This window comes from Protopterus annectens, chromosome 2.part0, assembly GCF_019279795.1.
Source record: "Protopterus annectens isolate FY-2018-M chromosome 2.part0, PAN1.0, whole genome shotgun sequence".
NCBI classification, from domain to species: Eukaryota; Metazoa; Chordata; order Ceratodontiformes; family Protopteridae; genus Protopterus; species Protopterus annectens.
In genome coordinates, this window is record NC_056728.1 from 1,338,577,734 (window position 1) to 1,338,604,329 (window position 26,596).

Consider the following 26,596-nt stretch of genomic DNA (forward strand, 5'->3'; position numbering starts at 1 on the left):
GTGTGACACTGTGATTATCAAAGGGGAGACTACTGTCCACCTGTGTTCCATGGTCTCTTATCACACTTTTGGTGTTAAGTCGACTACCACCTATGTGGTAGTTCATGGGTACAGAGCTTTTACCAGAAGGGATGCCAATGCATTTTTGACATTGAGCTTGAGGCCATGGCTTTGTCACCAGGCATCTGTCGCAGTAAATATGACTCTCTCTCTCTCTCTCTCTCTATATATATATATATATATATATATATATATATATATATATATATATATATATATATATATATATACATATAAACATCCATTGGTGTACATATAGATATACATATAGGCACATATACAGTCCACCTTTCATGGTGGGAATATCAATTATGCGAAGGATGTGAGGTATATAGTTATGTAATAATATTGCACAGTCTTGTGCAAAATGCATTGAAGGTGTTCTCAGCCCATGTGGCTTTAGCAGGCCTCACTGACTGCAACACTGCAAACATAACAAATCACACCCACAGCGTTTAATCACCACATGTCATATACCAGCACTGTATGCTGTCTTGTTTGCCCCACACTACAACCTACATACAAATATGCATATATCAACCTTCACCAACATATATATGACCACCCTTCACAAACAGTTGCAGTATGTCCCTTGCTCTATGCACATGTACAGATGCTAATATATCTGACACAGATATATCTCTCCGTATGTGTGTGCCATACACACACAAGGTCCACACTGTTGTAAGTCCCTGGACCTCACGGCTGACCTGTTGGGCCTTGCTGCAACATGAACAGGTGTCACATGTGAGCACACAGTAATATTAGAGGGTGTATATATAGCTGCAAATGCTAAATTAGCATACTAGCCTGGTACAGCAGTTGCCAATGCTAAGCTACATGTTAATATGACTATCATGCATGTGTTACTCTGTCACATCCATGTTTATATAGCTGTATGCGCTACACCCACAAACAGCCATTGTCCACACTACTGTACAGAACACAGATAACATGGATCAGATGTTTGACATTTACTGCTGAGCTACATATGTCACAGTTATGTCCCACTGCACACATCTACACACTGATTTGTCCATGGCAGTAGTTATGCAGGGCATCTGTGCATAGATACGGACTACTGCCACATATGGATATTTCAAAGTATGTACAGTACTCTTCAAAAACATCTACTACATGCCAGTAAATACATATCTGTTACATACCTTTCCATTGTATGTGTTGGTAGTATTACGTCCCCTGTGTCTTTGGCTTTTTTTTTCTGTTGATGTGGGTGGGTATGTGTGTCTCTCTCTCTCTCTCTCTCTCTCTCTCTGTCTCTGTCTCTCTCTCTCAATATCTGCAATGCATTGATTGCGTGTGTGGGCAGCAAGTACAGCCTGCTTTTATAGGTATCTGCACATGTGCATGTGATGGCCTCTGTACCAATTGGTGGCCACCATTTGGTAATTGCATGCAGCCTGCAGTGTGGTAATTGCAGTACTCACTGTCATAGCAACCCAATGCTATAAATTGCTATGTCAGGTAGACGTAGCCCTTTCAGCTTTCCAAAGTGGGACCCATGCTTGTTTGCTGTGGACACTGTTGTTTAAGTCAGAAAGTTAGTATAGTTCTTATATCTGAAACTAGGGGTGTAGCCAGTGATTTAAATGTTGTACTCAGACCTGAATGTTGCCACTTCCAGTACACAGTTGTCAGTGTAGAATTGTACTCACCCCTACAAATGCTAACACAAGATACATGGGAGTATGTAGTTTCTTTTCTACTTATACAATTAACTGCCATACAAAAGTAGTTATTGAGATGTATTTATTTGGCACATGAACTGTTTGTGAACTGCTATACTGTGAATATTAATGTACTCACTTCTGCACAGTTTGTGCTTTTTTATTGTTGACATTAGCACAGGATGCTCAAAGAAAACTGGACAATTCCAGTACTGAGTATGCCTACCTACATCCTTGGTAGACCCTGAACACATAGTTATATTGCACATTTGGGTGGGGATGCAGACATACAGAGAGCATTATGTATTATTGTGTGAATGTTATCTTGCTGGACTTAAAGGGTTGCTGTGTACCTGTTAGTTTAGCAAGGCAAGTAGTCTGCCTGCATAGCTCCCAACTATAGACCTATCCAGATGGTAGCCAGACGTTAGGCTGTTATTTTCTGTCTGTGCAATGCACAGGTCTTTTCAGTACTGGTACAACGGCATTGCTACAGTCGTTTGCTACCAGTACATGGCTACATCCTTTGGTATTTCAGTGTTGTACTCCTACATAAGGGTATGCTTGTGGAACTCCTTCCAAAGCTATTTGCACAGTGTGTAACAGCAGAAAAGCTGATATGCCTGTGTGTTTCTGCCTCGGCCAGGCCTCCGAAACACTCAGGTACATATTTGAACAGACTGAGGTAAAGGTAGGTAAAAGTGAGGTACACCTTCAAAATATTAGAGACAGTAATGGAGACTTCGGGAGAACCAGTGCATATGGATTACTGCACCTTTTCTGAAGTACAAGCGGTGTCTAACTCCTACATATTGTCATTATTCATTAGGTGTAATACCCCACCTTTCTGCCTAACGTCAGTACTGTTCAGGGGATTCTGGGGGACACAGCTAACATATCTTTCAAAATCAGGGACATCCCTGAAATGTAGTCACAGTTGGGATGTATGCCCTCTGCCCTAATCAGATATGCCACTGTTTGTCCTGCTATGATACTGTGTGGGGTTTGTAAAGTGCTGCTGTAACATCATTTACTGCTAGAATGGCTGGTTCTCTTATCACAGTCATGTAATGCAATTCCACAACAACTGCTGGTAAAGTTCCGCAGAACAGGTTTTGTGTTATGGCATTCCTATTTTTCTTTTACATTCACTCATTCTGATGCATGATATATCTATTTCAGCAACAACCTGCTGTATATCTACTGTGGCTTAGTGGTACTTCATGCAGTCGAGTGTGTCCAAGGTTCGAGACTGACAGAGGTGTTTTATTTTGCTTCTGAGCAGAACAAGGGCCCTCACATGCAGGGTGACTAAGGCACTTTTAAGCAGTTGTAAGCGGGTTTGCGCGAAGCTTAGCAATGCTTAGCTAAGCGCACACAAGCGCACACTCACACAAACCTGCTAACTACTTCTTAAAAGTGCTTACTCCCGCTAACCCTCGTGCTCATTTCTTTGAAAGAAAAGAAAATGGGGAGATAGAACAGTGGTGAAAAAGGGGCACAAAGAGGGAAAGACAGTAGGGAAAACAGCTCAGGATGTGCAGGACGGGTGTAGGGAAGGACCATAGCTGCCCATTTCTTTTACAGCAGCAGCTGTGCATATGCAATAATTTTGGAGGGAAATATAAAACCTTCCACCCCTGAGAGAGGGGTGAGGACAACAAAGTATGTTGTACTGCCAATTAAATTACATTTTATATGTCCAGCAGATGTGTGCAAAATGGGCAGCTATGTATGGGGCGTAATTTTTTTTGGAGCAGATTGCCCTTTTTTTTTCTTTTTCCAGGTGAGAGTGGAATGTGGGGTAGGGGATGTAGGTATATTTGGGGAGGTAGGTTGGGGAGGTAAACAGACAGGACAAACAAGACGCATACGGGGTGGAATATGACACATGTGGGGGGTGAACAACATTGACGGGGAAGGATGTTTGGAAACCGCAAGACCATGAGCCCACAGATGACGACAGTGGAACTGAGATCCCCACCCATGGGCAGTCACCACTGCACCTTCACAGACCAGAGGGTGGCTGTGCTGGGGGCTGTGTAGGAGGGGCAGGCTCACCTGTGAGTCGCGCCACTCGTGCCTCAAGCTGGCGTAGAGGATCAGTGACAGAATGCTGGATCTCCCTACGCACCACAGCCCGGACCATTTGGAGGGTGAGAAGGTGGTACAGGCCCAATGGAGGAGGAAGTCCCGGGCTGGGCACCAGACCTGCTGTCTCCAGGTGCCATGGCCAGCTGAGGTGGGACAGGTGGGTCCGCTGGGACCGGCCTTCCCATACGTTCTATGTTTAGGAGGATTTAATGACAAGATGGGTTGGTAACAGCCAACAGCATTCCAAATTAGTTGTAACAGCATGCAGTAGTATTCCCATTAACCCAACACACCAGAGTTCCAACAGTTGAACAGCAAGCACAGCACATGCATATATAGAACACCAGTGTACATTCCAACAGCATGCAGGATTAATTGGTGGCAAATGGTCACCAAGATTGTGGTATTTGAACAGGGCACATGCATCAAAGTAAATGCAGATATTTATAAACCAATAGGACATATGTCCCAACAAATGTTTTGAGATTAGACATACCCATTGAGGTGTGGAATTGCATTGTTTATGCACATATAGTAGGGTGTAAAAAGATACCTCCATTAACAACTTATATATACTTATAGTTTACACTACATTCCTATTGACTGCAGGTATATATCCCCTACATGTATTATTACACTAGGCAATGTCCATTAAATTGTGAAATGGGTTTTGCTAATTCTTTATATACCTGACCTGTATCTGACATACAAACCGTCCAGGATGCAGATGTTACTGCTACATATTTATATATTATATTTATATTTATAGATCTACATATCTAGATGTGTTCAGGTGACATTGTCAGTTATATTTTAACAGCCCCCTACATTTCCAGCAGCACATTGACATTTCTGGGGAACACAATAACAAGCTACTCATGTGCCAGATTAACCTGTACATGCCGGCCATGAACCAACAGTTGAGGACTGTATATATGCTTAACAGCTACTGGCAATCCCTTCATCCACTTTATATGGGCCTACCCAAGTGTGGGTTGACAGTGCTTAATACAACAGTACTATTTCTATAATGCAAGAGTACAACAACATATCAAAGAAAGTGACACAGACACACTCCAAGAATTATACCTTTATTAATTACATAACACACTTTTCTAGAGGTGCTCTCATTTATTTGATATAACAGTGCATGCAGAAGACTTTTTCAAGACTTATTTTACCTTTATTAATGGGTTACAACATTCTTTTTCAGGCTCTCTCACTTATTTTATATAACAGTACATGCAGAGAAGTTATTCAAGACTAATTATACCTTTATTATTGGGCTACAACACTTTTTTTCAGGCTCTCTCACTTATTTTATATAACAATACATGTGGAATAATTACTAACCTGCCTGGTGGCTCAGCCTTAGCAGCCTATCTGCATAGACTTGCTGATTCGCAGCATGGACACCTGCAGCTGTGAAGTAAATGAAGTGATATTGAGACATACCTATCCATAATATAGACTACAATAGCAATTCTTACATACTTCATTCCATGGCTACCTACTTAGTAGTGGGGCATTTTCCATCCCATGGGCCTCCTGTATCCACTGGTTCAGTCGGTCCTCCTTGCATCTCTTCAGGTCTGAGTAGTGGTGTCTGACCTGCTCGCCAGTCCAAGGGATGCCTGTGGCACTGGTGAAATCATGAGCTAGACGGTTCCAGGCTTCTGCTTTGTATTGGGTGCCTTGGAACTGGCCCTGCAGGAGTCTCTCCTCATGATTATGGACGAGGAGCCAAACCATTACTTTTGACTCCTCAGTGTCCCAACGTTGCACTCAAAATCAAGAGCCCTCTCCAACACTGGCCATGCTGACTGCAGATGGGAGCTACAACCAGTTATGGCAAGTATTCCCACCTATGGAACTTAAATATGTCTCATTTCCCGCACTTATCTGTGATTGGCCGGTTTTGAAGAAACTCAGCTGAAAGCACACCTGCTTAGCAATGGGTAAACTTCTATTGGTATGTATGTGTGTGTTGAAAGTGCATGCATATGAAAAGCTGTCATGGCTTAGTGGTTCAGTACTGTGATTATGGTGCACAGTATCCCGGGTTTATGGCCTGTCATTGCCTTTTATTTTACTACTGGCCAGACCAGCTAGGAGGTGTGGCTGTGTTTAGCCAACTTTGCTCAGCTTTGCCCAATGTTGCTCTACGTTGCTCGACGTTGCCCGATGTTGCCCGATGTTGCCCGGTGTTGTGCTAGTTAGCGTGATGCGCAGCTCCGCGCAAAGCTATTGTGCTAGTTAAAGCACTGCTAAGCTATGAGCAATTATACTGAAATGTGCTTAATACTGGTAAACCTTGCTTAGCAGTGCTTCACATTGCTTAAGATATGTTACTTATGCATTCATCAGTATGCATAACCATTTCACTTTCTTATATATATATATATATATATATATATATATATATATATATATATATATATATATATATAAAATTCGTTCACTACTACATATGCCATTTCAATGCTTTTTACTAAAATTTCAATGATAAATGTCAGGAATTCTATTCATATACAGATTTCCAACAGAAAATAAAAAGGTGAGTAGTGGGATTCGAACAGGGAATGCCTCCTCTTTGAGCGAAGGTTCTACCACTACGCTATTTTGCTTAATTTGCATATAAGTTTCTTATTAACCTCTTTGATGTCTTGACTGCTAACTGTAGCTAAGCAATGGGCAAACCCGTGCAAACACGCGCAAATACAGGCAGCTATATCGGGAATAATAAAAATAAATAAAAGTTTTACATTTTATAATTGTACTGGGGTTTAGTATGTGGGGGAGTGTAGTGTTGGGTATGTACACATTTGAACGGACTCGCTCATGTCAGTTGACATATACCAAATGAGAGACTTGCAGGGGCATGGATTTTTGGACTGCTCGGCAGTCCGACATGCCCCCTGCACTCGTGCATACTCCGTGTTAGCCTTTGAGTTGAGGCAGTGCCCCTTCATTAATATGCATGGTGCGCTGCCATCTTACTCTTAGACTGGCATTTCCATGTAAGACGTGAATCCTGGGGCTGGTTTTCTGAATGCATTTAATTTCAACTGCCAGTATAACTCTTTTTTCTCCAACACACCATTGCTGTCCCCTTCAAGCTCATCCATCTCCTCACAGTCCAGAATGATAAATTTAAAACCAGAATGTCTGGGGTGTTGTATTAAGTATTTGGATAAGGTGTTCATCTGGTATTTATGTCTAATGTCAGAAAGATGAACTGAAATCCTGCTTTCCAGTTTATTCATAGTCTTACCCACATAAAATGCAGGGCAGTCATTACACATGGCCCTCTGTCATTGTTCATGTTGGTGTGAATGACCTAAGACGTATCTCCCTGGACTACATGAAAAGAGACATGGAAGAGCTCTCTGATCATGTAGCCCAGGCGGGTATGACCCTGACCCTGAGTAGCATCCTGCCCTCACCAAGAATGATACTGCAGTATAAAGAAAAAAATGATCAATTTCAACAATTGGCTAAACTTATGGTGTCATTCAAAGGGGATCCAGTGTCTGTCAGCCTGGGACGACATGCTTGACAGGCCTCGTTGCTTCACAAGAAACGGCTTGCACCTGTCACCCCTAGGCTTTCGAATACTGGCCAAGGCTCTTGCTGCCCCCATAGTGCCTTTTTTAGGCAAGGCTCAAAAGTCAAACCCACCTTCTTAAACAGCACAAATAAAAAAAATGAGGATTATGCAACTCAACGGCAGGAGTTTAAATTTCAAAATGCATGCGCTCGAAGCACTCAGTATGGAGAACGTCGACATCTGTGCAGTAACTGAAACCTGGTTCAAGGCTCCACAGAGCACCTTAGCACTACCGGGCTTCAACTCATACCACATATTTTGCCCACAGAACATGGTGCGAAACACAAAAGGAGGGGGTGTATCCATATTCATAAGGATACTTACACCTCCAGGTTAGTGGCGCAGCATGATACCTCTGAGATCATCCATGTGCAACTGACATCAGGAAAATCTAAAATGCAAATTGTGGCCTGATACAGATCACCCTCCATGATCCAGGACCACCACTCTGCCTTTCTGGAGACACTGGAAAACATGAAGGTCCTACCGAACACCCTGATATTGGGTGATTTAAATTACCCTACCATTAACTCGGAAAACTACTCAAGTACAAACTCCCAGGTCCAGTGCTTCCTGGAATTTATCAACTCAAATGCCCTGGATCAGCTGGTAAACTCCCCTACCAGAGGTGAAAACATATTGGACCTGGTCATCACCAACATGGGTGACAGGTGTTCCACACCAGAGGTCAACCTATCACTGGTTAGATCAGACCATAAACTAATCACTCTGGATGTCCACACCCCACCACCACCCCCAACTAAGGAAACCACAGTAAAAAACTTTTCTAAAGCAAACTTCGCCTTACTTAAGACAGAGGTGTTAAGTTTCACAGCCCCCACACTAAAGGATAATGCTGCCCAAGATGCAGAATCCTTTACAAATGCACTCTATGAGCACCTATAAGGATGCATGGATCATGCTATCCCTAGCAAAACCAAGACTCATTCCCCTAAGAGAAGGAAACCAGTCTGGTGGACCCTTTCCATAAACAGGCTATACAATAAAAGGAGAAAACTAGTTCAGAAAAAAAGCAAATCCCAAGAAGGAAAGACATCCCTGATCAGTATCAGTAAGAAACTAAGGTCCCTCATAAAATCCTCCATAGCTAACTTTAAAAGAAAAATAGCCAAGGATTCAAAAGATAACCACAAAGCCTTCTTTAGCTATGTCAAGAATCTAAGTGGCAACTCACAGATATGCTCTGAGCTAGTGCAAAATAGCACAAAATATACTGAACCCACTGATATTGCCAACATCCTGGCAGATAGATTCAGTGCAAACTTCACCCTCCTCTCACTCCCAAAAGGGCCCACAACAATACCGGAAAAGTGTAGTGTCCCGGAAATCACAGACGCACAGGTGAAAACAGCCCTTTCAAAAGCCAAAAGCACAGCGTCAGTGGGGCCAGACGGTGTCCCAGGCTGCGTCCTGCATGAACTACAGAAAGTACTCCCTACCTAAACACACTGTTCAACCACAGCCTCTCCACAGGCTATGTGCCCATAGAATGGTGCACCACAACAGTTATTCCACTACACAAAGGAGGAGTCACAACTGACCCTGGTAACTATCGCCCCATAAGCCTGACTAGCCTGGTCTGCAAGGCTATGGAGCGCATCATCATGGAACTCATTAACAAAGACATTGGGAACCTCCAAACACTTGCCCCAAGCCGGTTCGGCTTTGTTAAGGGCAGATCATGCCTACTAAACCTGGTTGATTTCTTCGAGACAGTCACCAAGGCCATAGATGAGGGGAAGGTAGTTCACACAGCCTACCTTGACCTCGCCAAGGCTTTTGACACCAGTCCCCACTCGGGAATTATAGAAAAACTCACCAGCCTGAACATAAACCCCTACATCACGAGATGGGTTGCCAACTGGCTTACAGACAGAACTCACACGGTAAGAATAGCGGGCTCCAGGTCCGAGTCTAAACCAGTCACAAGTGGTGTCCCACAAGGCTCAGTTCTGGGACCCCTACTGTTCTGCATTTACTTCTCAGAAGTACAGGCAAACACAGGAGGACTATGGCTAACCAAGGTCACTGATGACTGCAAACAGGGAGCCATAATTGACTCACCGGCTGACACAGACATTCTTCAAAAGGGCCTTACTGATTCGGACACCTGGTGTCAAAGTCATGGTCTCAAGCTAAATGCCAAAAAATGCATAGTCATCCCGTTTCAGAAAAACAAAACACCCATGAATTACCACATAGGTGGCAGCCCCCTTAATACAGAAGAGGTAATAAGAGATCTGGGAACCCAGGTGGATAGTAATCTCTCCTTTGAAAATCATATTGCCAAAGTAGTTAGGAAATCATTCTATGTAGCCCATCTAACTACTAAAGGGTTCGCATCTAGAAATAAAGAGGTTATAGTGCCCCTCTACTTTTCACTCAGACCCATCATAGAGTACAATGCCCCGTTTGCGATGTACCTCACAAGACACTTCCAACAGCCGAAAGACCACAAAAGTACCTCACCAAGAGGATTACTGGTCTCAAACATATGTCCTATGCAGCACGACTGAAAAAACTCCAGCTGTACTCAGTGGTCTATTGCTTACTCAGAGGTGATCTCTGCCTGACTTACAAAGCCGTGTCCAACTCAGAATTGATGGACATGCTCCACCTAAAGAAATCCAAGTCACTGCGAGCCACTTGCTCTCATGAGCTAAACTTCGCCACAACAATAAATAGAACATGCTGGGGGGATAGATTCCTGTCACAGAGACTCTCCATGCTTTGGAACAAAATTCCTAACTACATTAGGCAGAGCCCCTCACTAACACTCTTCAAGAGAAACCTTGACGAATAGATGGGTAACAGAAAATACACCCCTGGGATCACTTCATTGGCTCTTCTTGACAGAGGCTCAGTTAATTAATCAATGGGGCGGCGAAAGCTGACACCCTCTGGCTAGACTTATAAATGCCCTCGGGCAGATAGTCTAGTACCTACCTATGAACCTATGAACTTATATACAACTTTTCAGTATTACAGTTACCACCTGCTGAAGATTTCAACATTTTTTTAAGATAGGGGCACTAAAATGAGTCAGACTCAATCAAATATTCACAGAAAGTGCCATTAAGTGGCCCACAGAGTTCAGTGCTCATGTCATCCTGGTGTTCCTTATTTTCTTTGCCACATAACTATGTTTGCTTCTGCTCTTTTTATGTACAAAAGTAGGGTGGTCTCCTAAAATCCTTAAAAGCTGCTGATTGTCAGTGAGGATGGCCCAGTTCTCCTTAATAATGGCTTTAATTGTATTGAAATCCCAGGTATAAGTTAGGATGTAATTGTCCTTACTTTTCTCTTCTTTTGGGTTAGGGGTCCTTGTTGTTTAATTCTACCAAAAGGCTTATTCCACATAGGGTCATTTTTAATTTTAGAATATATAATGGGATCCAGGATCTTATGTAACATGTTTGATTCATATCCTCTGGTTAAGAAATCATTTTCAAGATCATTCATATTTTTGGGAAAAGGGGCCAAATCTGCGATAATGCATGCTAATCTGTAGCCTTGTGATTTTATTACATTGTGCTTTGTTTTACTGGATGCATACTATCTCTGTGAAGTAAGTAGTTCACTCTTATCAGTTTCCTATATAAGTTACTAATTAATTTTCCTCTGTCTTTATCAATACTGACAGTCATATCAAGAAACCGCACTAACCCCAAGCTGATCGAAGTGGTGAATTTCAAGAAGGATGTGGAGTTACTGATGCAATGGATAAACTCAGAGAGTTTAGATTTCTCGCCTTGCCAGACTATGAATACATTGTCAATACAGTGAAGGTAGCGGGTCATAAAACTCTGGTATTCACTTTGCAGTACAAATTCCTCCTCTCACTTGCCTAAGGCTACACTGGCAAGGCTAGGGGCAATAGCTACACCCAAAACTATCTCCCTTGTCTGTTTACAAGCTTGGTCATTGAAATTGAAAAAATTGAAAAATTAAAAAATTGTAAAAATTGAAAAAAAATTTAAACTATTTAAAAAAATTGAAAAAACATTGTTACACAACACCAGAAAGGTTTTATCAGTTTAAGCATATGCATTCCTGGTGACCATGATTTGCCAGAGATGGTCTGCACCTGTCGCCCCTGGGATTTAGGTTACTGGCTAAGGCTCTTGCCACCCCTATAGTGCCTTTTTAGGCAAAGTTCAAAGGATAAAACCACCACTATAACAGGTACAAGCATGCAAAATCTGAATGCAATGCTACTCAATCCTAGAAGTCTAAACCTCAAAATGCACTCTCTGAAGGCACTCCTAAAAATGGAGAACATCGATATCTGTGCAGTAACTGAGACCTGGTTCAAGGCTCCCGAGAGGACCCCTGCAATACCAGGCTACAACTATTACCACACTTTTTGGCCACCAAACCACGACCAAAACACTAAAGGTGGAGGAGTGTCCATATTCACTAAGGATATTCACAACACTAGGCTAGTTGCCCAACACAATGCGTCTGAAATTCTCCAGGTGCAACTAACACTAGGTAAGACTGCAATCCACATTGTAGCTTGCTACAGATCCCCCACCAGGCCCCAAGATTCTCACTACACATTTCTAAACATACTGGAAAATATTAAGATACAAGCAAACACCCTAATACTGGATGATGTCAACTATCCTGCCATTAACTGGGAAAACTACTCATGTACCAACACCTTTGCCCAACGGTTCTTGGAATTCATAAATTCCAATGCCCTGGATCAACTAATCCTTAGTCCCACCAGGGACTCCAATATCCTAGACCTGGTCATTACCATCATGGAAAATTGATGCTCCACACCTATGGTCACCCCCTCGTTGGTCAGGTCTGACCATAAGCTAATCACCCTTGACATACACATCCCACCTCCACCCTCCAGTAAGGAAACCTCTGTAAAAAAATCTCTAAATCCAGATTCATGCTACTCAAGTCAGAAGTGACAAACATCATGACACCCATGTAGATGGGAACTGAAAGTTTGACTGCTAAATCCTACACTAAGGCACTGTACAAGTACATCCACTCATGCATGAATTGTGCCATCCCCAATAGAACCAAGACACTCTCCTCCAAAAAAAAAGGAAGCCAATCTGGTGGTTCCTTGCCATAAACAAACTTTACAACAAAAGGAAGAAACTGTTGCAGAGAAGAGGAAAATCCCAGTATGCAAAAAACTCCCTTACCAGCCTCAGTAAGAAGCTGAGATCCCTCATAAAATACTCCAAAGGTAGTTACAAAAATAAAATTGCCAAAGATTCCAAAGACAACCACAAGGCATTCTATAGATATGTCAATAATCTAAATGGTAATGCTCAGATCTGCTCTGAGCTACAACAGAATGGCATTAAATATACTGATCCCAAGGATACTGCAAATATCCTGGCAGATTAATTCAGTGCAAACTTCATCCCCCTCTCACCCCCTAAAGGGCCCATCTCAATGCTGAAAGATTGCCAAATTCCAGTAATAATGGCCACACAGGTAAAAAATGCACTCTCCAAAGCTAAGAATACATCATCCATGGGACCAGACGACATCCCAGGCTGTGTACTACATGAACTACAACATGAACTAGCACCTCACCTAAGTATCATGTTTAATCATAGCCTCACCTCAGGCTTTATGCACGCTGAGTGGCGCACAGCTACAGTTATCCCACTCCACAACGGGGGATCCACCTTGGATCCCAGGAACTACTGCCCCATCAGTCTGATGAGCCTGATCTGCAAGGCCATGGAATGTATTATCATGGAACTTATAAACAAGACATTGGCAACCTTCAAACACTGGAACCCACGCATTTTGGGTTCGTGAAGGGCCGATCTTGTTTCCTGAACCTGATTGACTTCTTCAAATCAGTCTCCAAAGCCATGGACAAGGGAGAGATGGTCCACACAGCCTATCTGGACCTTGCCAAGGCCTTCGACACCATTCCCCACTCTGGAATCATAGATAAACGTACTAAGCTGGGCATTAATCCCTATGTCACTTAATGGGTTGCCAACTGGCTTACTGACAGAACCCACACTGTAAAAGTATCCGACTCCAAATCCAGCTCCAGACAAGTGACAAGTGGAGTATCTCAGGGTTCAGTCCTGGGACCGCTCTTGTTTGGCATCTACTTCTCTGAAGTACAGGCCAACACTAAGGGACTCTGGCTAACAAAGTTCGCAAATGACTGCAAACTGGGAGCCATTATTGAATCCCCAAATTATGTGGATATTCTACAAAAGGGCCTCACAGAAACAGATGTTTGGTACCAGAGCCATGGGCTCAAGCTCAATGCCAAGAAATGCATAGTTATCCCCTTTTGGAGAAAATATATACCCATGAATTACCAGATAGGTGGCAGTAAACTAAATGCCAAAAGTGTGATAAGAGACTTAGGGATACAGGTGGACAGTGGTCTCACCTTCGCTAACCACATCGCCACAACAGTCAGGAAATCCTTCTATGTGGCACACCTTATCACTAAGGGCTTTTCATCCAGAAAAAAAGGAGGCCATTGTCCCACTGTACTCATCGCACATTAGACCCATTATAGAATACAACTCCCCATTTGGTATGTACCTCTCAAGACATCTGCAACAACTGGAAAGGCTGCAGAAATACCTCAGTAAAAGGATCACAGGCCTAAAGTAGATGTCCTATGCTGACTGTCTAAATAGACTCCACTTATACTCTGTCACATATCGTCTACTCAGAGGCAATCTCTGCTTAACATACAAGGCCATGTTAAACCCAGAGCTGTTAGACATGCTATACTTACAGAAATCCCAGTCCCTCAGAGACACACGCTCCAGGGATCTAAACCTTGTCATCATAATAAACAAAACATGATGGAGGGATAGGTTCCTGACCCAGAGACTCCCCAGACTCTGAAATAGACTGCCCATACATGTCAAGCAGAGCACCTCTTTAGCCCTCTTCAAAAGGAACCTTGATGATTGGATGGTAGATAGGAAATTCAACCCGGAGATCACGTCAGTCGCACTGCTAGACAGGGGTCCAGGGAAGTAAATACTGTGGGAAGAAATAGCCAGGGAATTGTTATGGCTAGGCTTGTATAGACCCTAGGGCCAATAGCCTAGTACCAACCTATGAACCTATGAAACCTACTTCCAACTAACCTAGATGGTTCATTCAGTCCATGGTTCAGTACTGGAAAGTTAAGACCTCTACAGACCATTTGTTCTTCTCAGTGATGAGGTTCAGGCTGAGTGGGTAGTGCTGTCATTCTACAGTAGGAACTGAGGTCTTTGATTGCAAACCATTGCCTAGTCCATTGCCTAGAGTGTCCACAAACAATGGTGTGTGAAAAATGTGTGTCTTTCTATTGTCCAGAATAGGTATTCCCTGAATGCCCCTGCAATGTTTTCCGTGTGGAGTCTACATGTCTTTTCAGTGTTCATGTGGGTTTTCTCTGTATGCACCAGTTTCCTCCCACCTCCCAAAGGCTTGCAGTAGGTGGACTGGACACATCAAATTGGCCATAGGTGTGAATGTGCATGTGAGTGTCTGGTAAGGAAGAATAATCACAGCAGGGCTAGCTACCCAGTGGTGTTTGTCCTGTAGGAGAGAGAGGAGGAGAGAGAGGAGGGTCATAATGTTTTTTGTGGGTATACACCGTCCCATTTTCCATTTTTTTAATAACGAAAGATGGGGTAGAAGTAAAAGCTGAGGGAGTAGGAGACAGGGTTAGGGAAGAGTTAAGCATTTTTTTAAATAAAATAAACACAGAACACAGACAAAACAGGCAGGAACACTATGGTTGGGGGAGACAAGACATACAAATGGCAAACAGACACAAGAGGAGGATGAGGACATTTGTGAGGTAGCCACCACCTGGTCCAGAGGACATCAGTTATCCTCCTTCCCTTATGGAACTGGAGAGGACCTTAGTGGTGTGGGGATGGAGGCTTCTGATTGCTTGGCAGACAGAAACAACCAGGTCAGAGAGTCTTGTATCTGTTGAAGAAAAGACTGAAGTGGGTGCAACCACATCTCCAAGGCACTGTCAACTGCATCTTCAGTCAGGTCCTGAAGCTCCCAGTCCTGGTTTACCAGGCTGCCTCATTATAGAGCCCACAGTGATGGAGCTACTACCCCACTGTATAAAGACATCATCGGGTAAAGGAAGGAGAGATGGAGATCTTTCCTGCAACTCTGAGGTTTGTGGCAGATGTTGCTGGACCTGGAGAAAAAAATAACATAAAAGGGAGAAAAGAAAGACGGATTGAGAGAAAGAAAAGATATATATATATATATATATATATATATATATATATATATATATATATATATATATATATATATATTTCTTTTCCCTTTCTCTTGATTCGTCTCAATACACACACACACACACACACACACACATATATATATATATATATATATATATATATATATATATATATATATGTGTGTGTGTGTGTGTGTGATATGTAGCTATATATATATATATATATATATATGTATATATATCTATATATATATTACATATATATATATATATATATATATATAGATATATATATATATATATATATACAAACACACACACACACACACACACACACACACACACACACACACACACACACACACACACACACACACACACACACACACGGTTGTGATCAGTAAGAATGGATGCCCTAAACAGCAAATGTTCTTTTTTCCTTATTTTTCAGGCTGCTGGTTTCTCTGTGTATGATATTGTGGAACAGATGGAATTTGCCCTTTCCCCTCTGTTGTGTGATCTTTGAGTTGGTAGATGTAGTTGGCCAAGGTGTTGGATTGCAGGGGGTTTGCACCCCTGAAAAAGTAGTGTTTTTTGGGAAGTTTGATGTTCTCCCAAAAATCTTTTTTTTTTTTCATTTGGTCTTTTGAGTGTTTGATATCTGATTCGTTGAAACATAATTGTGATGGGTCAAAGTATACCCACCATGATATAATTCAGGGCTACGCTACTACCACTGAGGGTCAGGTATAAATCATTAGAGTACTGTAGGGTTCACAAGAGGAATTTCACTAGTACATGTGTGTGGTGGAGACTAGTGATAATGCCAGGATGATCCTAATGAACAGTATGGCTGCTCACAGAACAACCATGGCAGCCTCCATATACATACTAGTAATGAGTTATCAGACACACCTTGGAAAAGAGCTGGATATTGATGATGGAGTGCCCGCAAGCAAGGTGGATGAGCCGGCTGTCCCCCATGTGTATCTCAAAAAATGCTACAAATACTCATATCAATTCACCAAAGGAACGGCAGCCAGGCCTTCTCAGACTTTCACACAATGTAGCAGAACCTCCTCAGTCATGCAGCACTCTCAGGTCAGTATCAGGAGGTCCCCCCTTTTCCTGTAGATCTTATCACTGGAGCAACTCAGCATTAAGTTCACATGCCAGTACTTGCTCACAGTCTATGAGACCATCACCCACCTCTCAAATAAAACTGGGATTTTCAACATCAGCAGCTTTCCAGATAGGACAATGCTGCAGTTCATTATTGTAGCTGAAAAGCAGTAAACAGACAATATTAGGGAGAGAAAAAAACAGACGTTAAGTTCATTATACTATGTTCTGAATACTGCATTGAAGCAATTTCAGTACCGCCCTAAACATGTTTCATAACACATGCTGTTCCATGCTTCAATCAAAGGCTGCCAGTATGACCAGAATTTGTGCTACTGACCGCTCAGTACTGTACAAGTGGTTTCTGATAAAAGTTTATGGAAAAAAACTTTTTTTTCTTGATATATGGAGAAATATCTGATGTACAGTGTAAGCAGACTGTGCACCACTCAGCACAGTCAACAAGTAACAGTACATGCATCAAATATTATCTGTGTGAATTTTTTTTCACTTTCACAAAGTGAATGTCATAACCCATAGTTGTGAACTAAATGCCATGTCTTCACCTGCACACCATATACTGCACTTGAGCCTGCTGGAGGGGTTACCATGCTACTGACGTCAGCTGGCCACTGTTGCTATTGTCACTTATGGGAGAAATGATAGAGAGAGCAGCAATGCCATTATCAGTGACTGGTTGAAGTAGTTACACACCTGATTAACACAAGATCAGTTTGTGCGAATACAGCAGGCAGTAACCATCCTGCAAGCAGTAGCAGGGTCATACTAAAGGGCACCCAGACCAGACTGGCCCAGGCAAGAAAACTGGTTTTGAGCAGACCTAACACTCACTCAGTGACGTACCTCTCAACTGCCCAGATTTCTGTCTCATATTTTTGATCTGTTCCTCATATCATTTGCTGTTTTCTGGCAAATCATTGAGGACTGAAGCGACTACATACTACTAAATAACAACATACATTTGAGTTTCAGACTTCATATAATTCAGAAAGTATATAATAATGCAAAGCCTGTTATTCTGTCAATGTTCTAAGTTTATAGGAACAATATTTAAAATCTGTCCCTATCTGTGGGTATCTGTCCCCCCATTATCTCTGTCTTTGTCCAGATTTCTTGTTCTGAGAGGTTGAGTGACCTGCTCAGTGGCTATCTGTAAGTGGAGCAGGTCAGTGTTGAAACACTCCTTAATAACCCCCTTGAGAGTTGTAGACCACTGTGCTTAGCCAGGATGCAAATGGGGAGCCTGCATCACCTGAAACACAAAACAAGGAGGGGACACATAAGAAACAGTATTGGTGATTACTCAATACTAGCTATACCACTCTATAGATACTGAAATAACTGTAGCTAGAAGGATTATAATAATCTCAATCTAGCATACCTCTCAACCTCTTAGAGCAAGAAATCTGGACAAAGCTATGAGTAAAAGTGGGACAAAGGCCCAACAATAGGGACAAATTGTAAATATTGCTCTTACAAACTTAGAAAATTGATAGAATAACATGTTTTGCATTAGCATGGATTTTCTGAAGGGTATGAAGTCTGAAACAAATGTCTGTCATTATTTTCTAACTTCAATTTTAATGATTTGCCACTAATTTGCCAGAAAACCACAATTTTATGAAAAACAGACCAAAAATAAGAGGCAAAAATCTGGACATTCTGCGAAAATCTGTACAGTTGAGAGGTATGTTTAGGTATCACGATGAATCCTGCAGTACAGTAAGTTTATCTACCAAATATGGGAATCATGGGCTCTTCCAGGAAGCTGGGCTGACATTTTTGTAATGCAGCTCAAAGAACCACACTCAACTTGGTAGTTTATGGAATAGTAACTCTTCTTGTTCCGATATCACCTCCCCCCATCCAGATGGAGTCCTGATAGCAACATGTGTGCAATCTGTCACACAGATATCCTATAGAAGCATACAGGGTACTGGCTTGGTCCTGAGGTGGCACTAGGAAAGAGTTGGAAAAAATCTGATGTACAGTATAACATGGACCACCAATGTGTCAAGGAACTGCTGAAGTATCCCCAAGGCAGAAGCCTGTGAGATGGGTACCCAATGTGTCCCCAGTTTGTCTTTGGATGGCCTTCATGGCAAGAATAATGAGGATTATACACAACTTGGTATCCACTGGAGTATGAAGGCCAGCATACTTCAGTCCCCATCTGTGAGCCATACAAACTCACCATAGCCTGTACTATGTTTCTGTCCATTTTGACTGTGTCCAAGATTTGCTGGTCAGCAAAGTTCAGCTGGGTTAGAATTTTGCCTATAGCTTTGCTATCTCTGCTGGCAAGTGCTGCTGGATGCACCTGGTTTTGGAGACAGCTAAGTTGGCAATAAATGCAAGCTTCTTTGTAGATTGCAAAGTCGCTGGAAAAGGAGCAGCTTTACTTTTTATAACAGTTATGTGCACAGCAACAAAATATGAATATGAATCATTCAAAGATGTGAAAAGCTCCTAATTTATAGAAGATAATCACACATTTTTAGCACATTATTCATTTATATCTCATTATTGCCTCATTTACATAAGACTTTCTCAGACTGGTTCAAACAGCTGTTTCTAATGCCTGAATAGCACCTTAGCTGCTCTCAGGATCGTCCCACCTATGCATAACAATTATGAATACTACCATATATCTGTTCTTGTCAATGTCGCATTCCCTGCTGCATATCATGTTTTTATTTTAGTATATATTCTTGTCTTATGCAATGTGTCTGTCATATAACTGACCATCTAGGGTGACACACAAAATAACGAAGAAGGACACATCACTTGATATTCAATTATTCACCTCTGATCCACCCATTAATTCTTGTAAATGGTCCCAGTATTGTTGGCACCTGCATATAAATTGTAAACAAATGTTATCCACATGTGGAAACTTGGCATATTTTGTACACTGTCCATCATATATTTTTTCATTTCTACCTGATACACCTAACTTTCTCTTTACAAGACCCTTCACTTAACTGAAATATATTTATTCATCTCTTGTTACTTATTTTTCATAATGAGTGAGTTACTGTTACGCAGGATGTTTTCACCATTGTCTCTTTCAGCTACCTTTCTTTGAGGTTGCACATCGTCGATGGGTTCCAGTAAACTCACTTCATATGACATTTGGAGCAAACTGCTTATGGAAACCCATAATGCTTTGCTATCTTCCTGAAGAGTATTACTCTTCTGGATGGATCACCATATCATACACAGAGTTACATTAGTTGCTTGTACAGAGGTACAACATCTTTGTGACTTTTCTCATGTTTTAGGAGCTTAAAAGAAAAATGCAATGTTTGCAGTTCTATACCAAAGTGTATTTCTCACTCTTGTATACATCATCAGTGGAGTCTACTCTGTTGTTTGCTTTAAATCTCATACATCATTCCAGTAGCTTTAAGCTCTTTTTCTGTCTTCATCCCCCTGTATAATTATTGTATATTATGTTATGTCTTGTTATGAAGCCTTTTTTACCTTGGTTTCCTTCTAACAACTAACCCCCAAGACAACTTTACATCTTTGTTAGTGCTGTGTTGCATAAAAATAAAATTGTATGCAAATAAATAAAATCTTACAAAGTATAAATACAAATATTTATAAATATTTGTAAGTACAAAGACACTATGACTTGCCTTCCCCTTCAATCCTTTCATGGCAGTTCTTCAACATACTTGAAAACATTTAGAAACATTTATAATATCTTAAAGTATTATTACATCTGCTACCTTAAATATACACTGGTTTGTAAGTCATGTTATTCTTCTGTTGTTGTGTCTTTCATCTTTTCCCGGTTAGGGGTCGCCACAGCGGAACTCCGGTCCGCTAATGATTGGCAGCAGATTTTTACATGCTGAGTTGCCAACTCTGACGCACAACTTTCAACGAAGGTACGCCCATTCATGTATACCTCCGCACAGAAGACGCTCTAGCTGAGAATTGAACGGGACAATGTCTTAGTGTGAGGTGACAATGCTACCGCAGCACCACCACTGTTCTAAATCAGGCAAAGAAGCAAGGGTTGAACTAAATAGACTGTGGAAGTCTGTCTTACCACTAGGATTTATTGCACTGTAATCATATCTATTATCTTTATAATACCTGAATAATTCATGTTTCTAGACTCCTAACTGGGCTCACAGGGACAAATCCATTTATTAATGGTACAAAACCATGTAAAAGGAGTCTAAAGTTAAGTTTTCAAATCATTATTTCAGGATCCTTTGGCAAGGTTATGTCATAAAACTAAGGATAGATTGGTTTCAGTCGTTTGTGCTCTATAAAAACACTTTTCTCTGAGTGTGCATTTCTTGTCAGGTAGAAAAAAGTGATAACTGGGTATTTCTGCCGATATTCAATCTTTGAATCACTCGAGTACTTTTTGACTAATAGGCACACAGCTATGTTTGTCTTCCTTGGCAGAGTTGCTTGTTAATGTGTATCAGTTTGTTACACTTTGATTTACATTGCATGTGCAGGCATGACATATGACTGCTGATGTGTAAAATTCATTCAGGAATGGATTTGTGTATGTAGTGCTTTATCACTTCCGGTATGAATGACAGTATTAGTATATCTTATTAGTATATCATGACTCAGGTTAGCGACCAATAATGGGTAAACAAAAGAGGAGCAAATAATTGTGTTTGTGATGCTCTGTGTGGCTAGTGATATTGGCATGGTACAGAGGCTTCTTGCAGTGAAAAGTCACTGAAGTAAAATGGTAGTCTTGTTAGACAGAGGAACTTACTTGGTTATGTTCATGTAAAGTAGAACAAATGCATAAAATGGAGGACTGAGATGAGCAAGGAGAGTAGAAGAAATGGAAGGGATGTCAGGGAGATGTAGAAAGAGATACGGATGACAGTGTGTTAAGGGAAAAAAAAAAACAAGCAGATAGCAATAGAAAATCTCACACAGCAAAACTATCCTTAGATACTAAGTGGACATTTGTCAAAGCCCTCAAAATACTAACCCTGGCCTTGTTACCACCCACCGACATATTAAAAGAATGATGCATAAAAGTAATATCTTATTCTTCCTCCTTCATATTCAATTATGCATGCAGGCTAATTAGAATATCTTCAGCATATTTGGTAGCGCTCACCTTTTCTTCACTGTGCTATTTTAGCATCAGTCCTAAATGCATTCATTTATTGATTTAGTTGTTCACTTTTGTGTGTCCCTGAGCTGACCACCAACTGCCTGGCTGCACCATTTTTCCTTAAGTCTTCCTAGTAGTATCCCCCAGGGCTGGAACCACACCAATGTTAGGTTTGGGTGGAGAAATGGAGCAAAGCAGCCTGCAATGTCACATATGCTAGTCGTTCACACCAGGACCAGGTTTTTTTTTGGTATGACGTGACTAGTGACATCATGTGCATCACCAAGGATAACATTAATTAGCTCTGCTCGTCCACATGCCATCATTTTACTAAAAATGTGCCTTCATGACTATGGTACATCCCCATCACCTTGAATGTGTCTGCATTGTAGGCAGAAACCCTTTCCACCTTCCCAGAGTGGGCAAGTTGGCAAAGCTGCTTTTTTCCACTCCTCCCTTTTTGCGTCCTCTGCTGCTAGACACACTAGTTAATTTCAGCTCATCTGGGTCATAGGAAGGGCTCCATCCCTGTAGTCCAAGGACCTAAATCACTGCCTAAATTTAAATAGTAATAAAAGTTCTTGTAAGGTTCTTAGAATCTCACATAAATGTGAAGAATGACAGCAGTTGTTACCTAAGGAGATTGAGGGAATATGGGAATGCGTTATTGTCTAATAAGGGTGTAGCCAGGCATATACTTTGTGCTCTACAGAGTACTTTTTTATTTATATCACTCAGATATATTGTAACTTTTTTCTGGCCATATTATTTTTTACAACTGTCTAAATGAATGGTGCTAACAGCAAGTACACATCTTGCTTACAAAGAAGATTGCAAATCTAAAAACAATATATTTAATAGTTTTAGAGGGAACTGGTGAAAATGGTGTGATCATTTACTAACTGTAAGGGGTCAGCATTTTAATATCTCTCTCTATTTGCTTGAAATGCCAGGTGAGTTGTAGGTCAGGAAAAGGAGTTTTAATGTACAAAATGGAATTTTCTGACTACACCCCTGATGTCTAGTGGTAGTTGTTCCAGGCAGGCATTTTACTTTACAGCTAGGTCAATGCCAAGAATCAAGATAGGTCCTTCTGGCTGCCCCCAAATGGCCTCCATGACCACCTGTATAACTTATATATTATATTTTTCTCTTTGGTCACCAGGTAGGCCTTATTCAGCTTATGATTCTTTTCACTGAAGACCCAAATACTGAGTTTAAGTTGATTAAATGAAATGCTTCTAGGACTCTGCGGAAATGTCCCTGATTTTTTTCACATGATAGGGCAATGATAGCAGAACTTCCTGGGGTAGAATCAGCTGTGTTACTAGAAATGGCAAGTAGCTGTGAGAAGAATATGACAGTTACCATGGAAACTAGCAGTGGATTGTTTTTCGGATGAAACTGTAGATGCTTTGAGTGCTGATCCAGGTTATTAACGGACTGCTATGTTATGGCTGGCTGTAATGGAATGAGTGGCCATGGAAGAAGTGATTGGGTCTTTCTGAACTGTGGATCCGAAAGACCGGGGTTTGGTTTTCTATAGCAAAGTAGTGACAGTACACAATGAGAAAGCACAAATATCTGTTCAGTATGACTTACAGAGCAGTACTGTAACTAAAAAAAATATCATAGCTGTGAAAGGCAAGGCAAGAGCAAAAAAGCAAGCTGTGTTGTACAAATTGAGACTAACCAGACAGGAATGTTTTCAGTATTATAAGGAAAACATAAAATAGTAAAGTCAGGTTTAGATAGTTCAGAATACACAAATGGAATAGTTTCCATTGGTAACAAGGTAATCAGGTGGTAATGTAAAAAAAACAAAAAGGAATGAGGTTTTCTGCTGATAGATAGCAGAAAGATAGAAGACACAGACCTAGTTAAGTTGAGCAGAGATGGGAGGCAGATCATGGAAACTTGGAAAAACAGAAGTACTGAATATACAGTTCACTTCAGACTTCAAAAGGGGATGTCAAAGGAGACACTGCCACCAAGCTGGGATGGTGGGTAGAGTGGGTTTAGGAATGGACTCACATCATGATAGGGACAGAGGTAGCTACTTAAATGGATGCCCTTTTTTGGTAAAATAAAGCACAAGGATGAGATGGGTACCTCCCACTGTCCTCAAGCATCTGACTAGTGTGATAGCAGATCCCTTCATAGGCATCTTCAGAAAATCACTGCAGGTGAAGAAGAACTTTAAAATTGCAATGTAGTAAGCCTGCTTTACGTATACAAGGTGGGAAGAATAAACAAAGATTCAAGGAACTACAGGCCTATCCGTATAACAGTAGCGGAAGAAATAATATAGACAGAAAATCCTGAGGAGTTAACTGTTTGATTTCTTGAAGGACAACAGTCTAGAGTTTAGCCACTGACATGACATCTGTAACAGAAGGATGAGTTAATAAACCCACCTCATCCACTGTTATGAGTGGTTGCAGGAGAACTTAACAGGAGTGAACCAGGAGATGTGGTCTACCTGGAAATCCCCAAGTTCTTTATATCAGCCCACACTGAGGGACTGTTAGGATAAGTAAATGAATTGGGAGTAGGACCCACACTAAGGAATAGGATAGATACAGAAGGACACAGAGTATTGTGGTGACAGTGATGACATCATGATTAAGGAAAGTGTCCTATGGAGCACTGCAGGGTCAGTCCTGGCTATCGATAGTATGTTTATTTTGGATATATATCTGAGTGAAGAGTGAGCAGGATACAGCTCTTCAATGATAAGTGCAGTATTTGGGACTGGGAAGAGTCTAAGTAGTAATATAAAAAAGGCTGGACAAGTAAACAGAAAATGGGCCGCAAAAAAAAACTGATGTAGAGTATTAGCTGAGTAGAAGAATTGAGAGCAACACTGCAAGCAAAGGATTTAACAGTGTTGATTATGCCTAGCATGAACTGTCAGTAGCAAAGTGAGACTACAGTGGAAGCAACAAACAGAATTAATGGGCATATCTTTAGAGAACTGAGTTCATAAACAAAAATGTAATGCATCCTCTTTCTCTTTCTGCTGCGTCTGGTCAAGCCAGATCTTAATTATTGTGTGAAGGTCTGGAGTACATGCAAGGAAAAGGACACTTAGTTACAGGAAAGAGTCCAGAAAGCAACTAAAAAGGTCAATGGTGTGGAGAGAAAAGGATATGAGTGCAGGTGAGGGGAGCTGATATTGATGTATAAGATCTAATCAGGGGAATTTGAAGGGATCATCTTTAACAGAAAAAAAAACAGAAGTGGAGGAGGGGAAGAGGCAGCAGGCTGTAGGAGACAAATACTCCTTAGATCCTAGAAAGTACTTCTTCACAGGGAGTGTTGAAAACCCGGAGAATGATGTAGGATTATTGTCTATTTTTGCTGTCAAGCAAATGAAGTCTAATGTAATTACTCTCCCTCAAGTTAACTGAAAGCTACATTTTTCAAAGCCAAATGTCAGCCTGAAAGGCATTAGTGTATTAGTGATGCAGCATGTGTAAGCAATGTCAGAGGATGTTTGGATGAATATATTGATATTTTTCTTACTGTAAACCATACTGTAGTGCATGCCAATGTTACATGAATAAAGATCAGTGAAAATATACTTAATATGTAAAGATTTACGGGAACTTCTTAACCATTGGCAATAATTACTACATGAAAATGCAAGCATTGATACAAAAGTATAAATTAATAAAGTACGTGAAATGCAAACATAACAATATGCGTGTCTTGTTAAAGGCTCAGGAAACACGCTTGGTGCGTTAATAATAGTATAATAATTTACACACACACACTCATACAAACACGCATACAGATTAATGCTAGTAGGTCAATTTAAAGTTCACTTGAATGAAGTAGGGGCCTTAATGTTTTTTTTTAAGCTTGAAGCTTCATTTGACTATTTTTAAGGTTTTTCTGGAGGGGGATTGGGATTGTGTCTATGAGATTGTCTATGAGATTGTGTCTATGAGAAAGTCTAGCAAAAAGATGCTTAGAATAACAAAATACAAACTGCAGAATAAATATATTTTACTAATTAATAGTAATAGGATTCTTTTAATTTGTTCTGAAATGCTGAAAGGATAGAAGTATCTGTAAATAGAAAATATATATGTAAAACAGCAAGGGATGAATTAATATAAAATGAATATGATAATTGTAATGCAAATATTGGTGCATCATCAATAGTATAATAATTTATTAGTAGGTCAATTTACTGTTAAGTCGAATGAATGGGCCTGAAGTTTTTTTAGGTTGAGATTACATTTGGCTATTTTTTTAAGGTTTTCTGTAAGGGGATTGGGTTTATATTTATCAGATTGTATAGTACTTATTGGAGTGGTGCTGTTTTAGGAATTTGTGCTTTATGCTTTTTTGCGTGTGTTTCGTTTGAAGGTTTATTTTGTAAGTGCTGGTATGTGTGATTGTGAGAAAATGCAAATAAGGTGATTTACCCTCTGTTGCACTGTTATGTGACCTCAGAGTTGACATATTTAAGTAACAGCAAATGTGGGGTGTAGAAGGGTTTTTTCCTTGGAAAAAAATTGTTATTTTCACATATTGGTCAAACTTTTTTCAATGTACTGACTTCTAATCTTCAATTTTGCTCTTCTGATATGAACTCATACATACATATTATACCGCAGGGT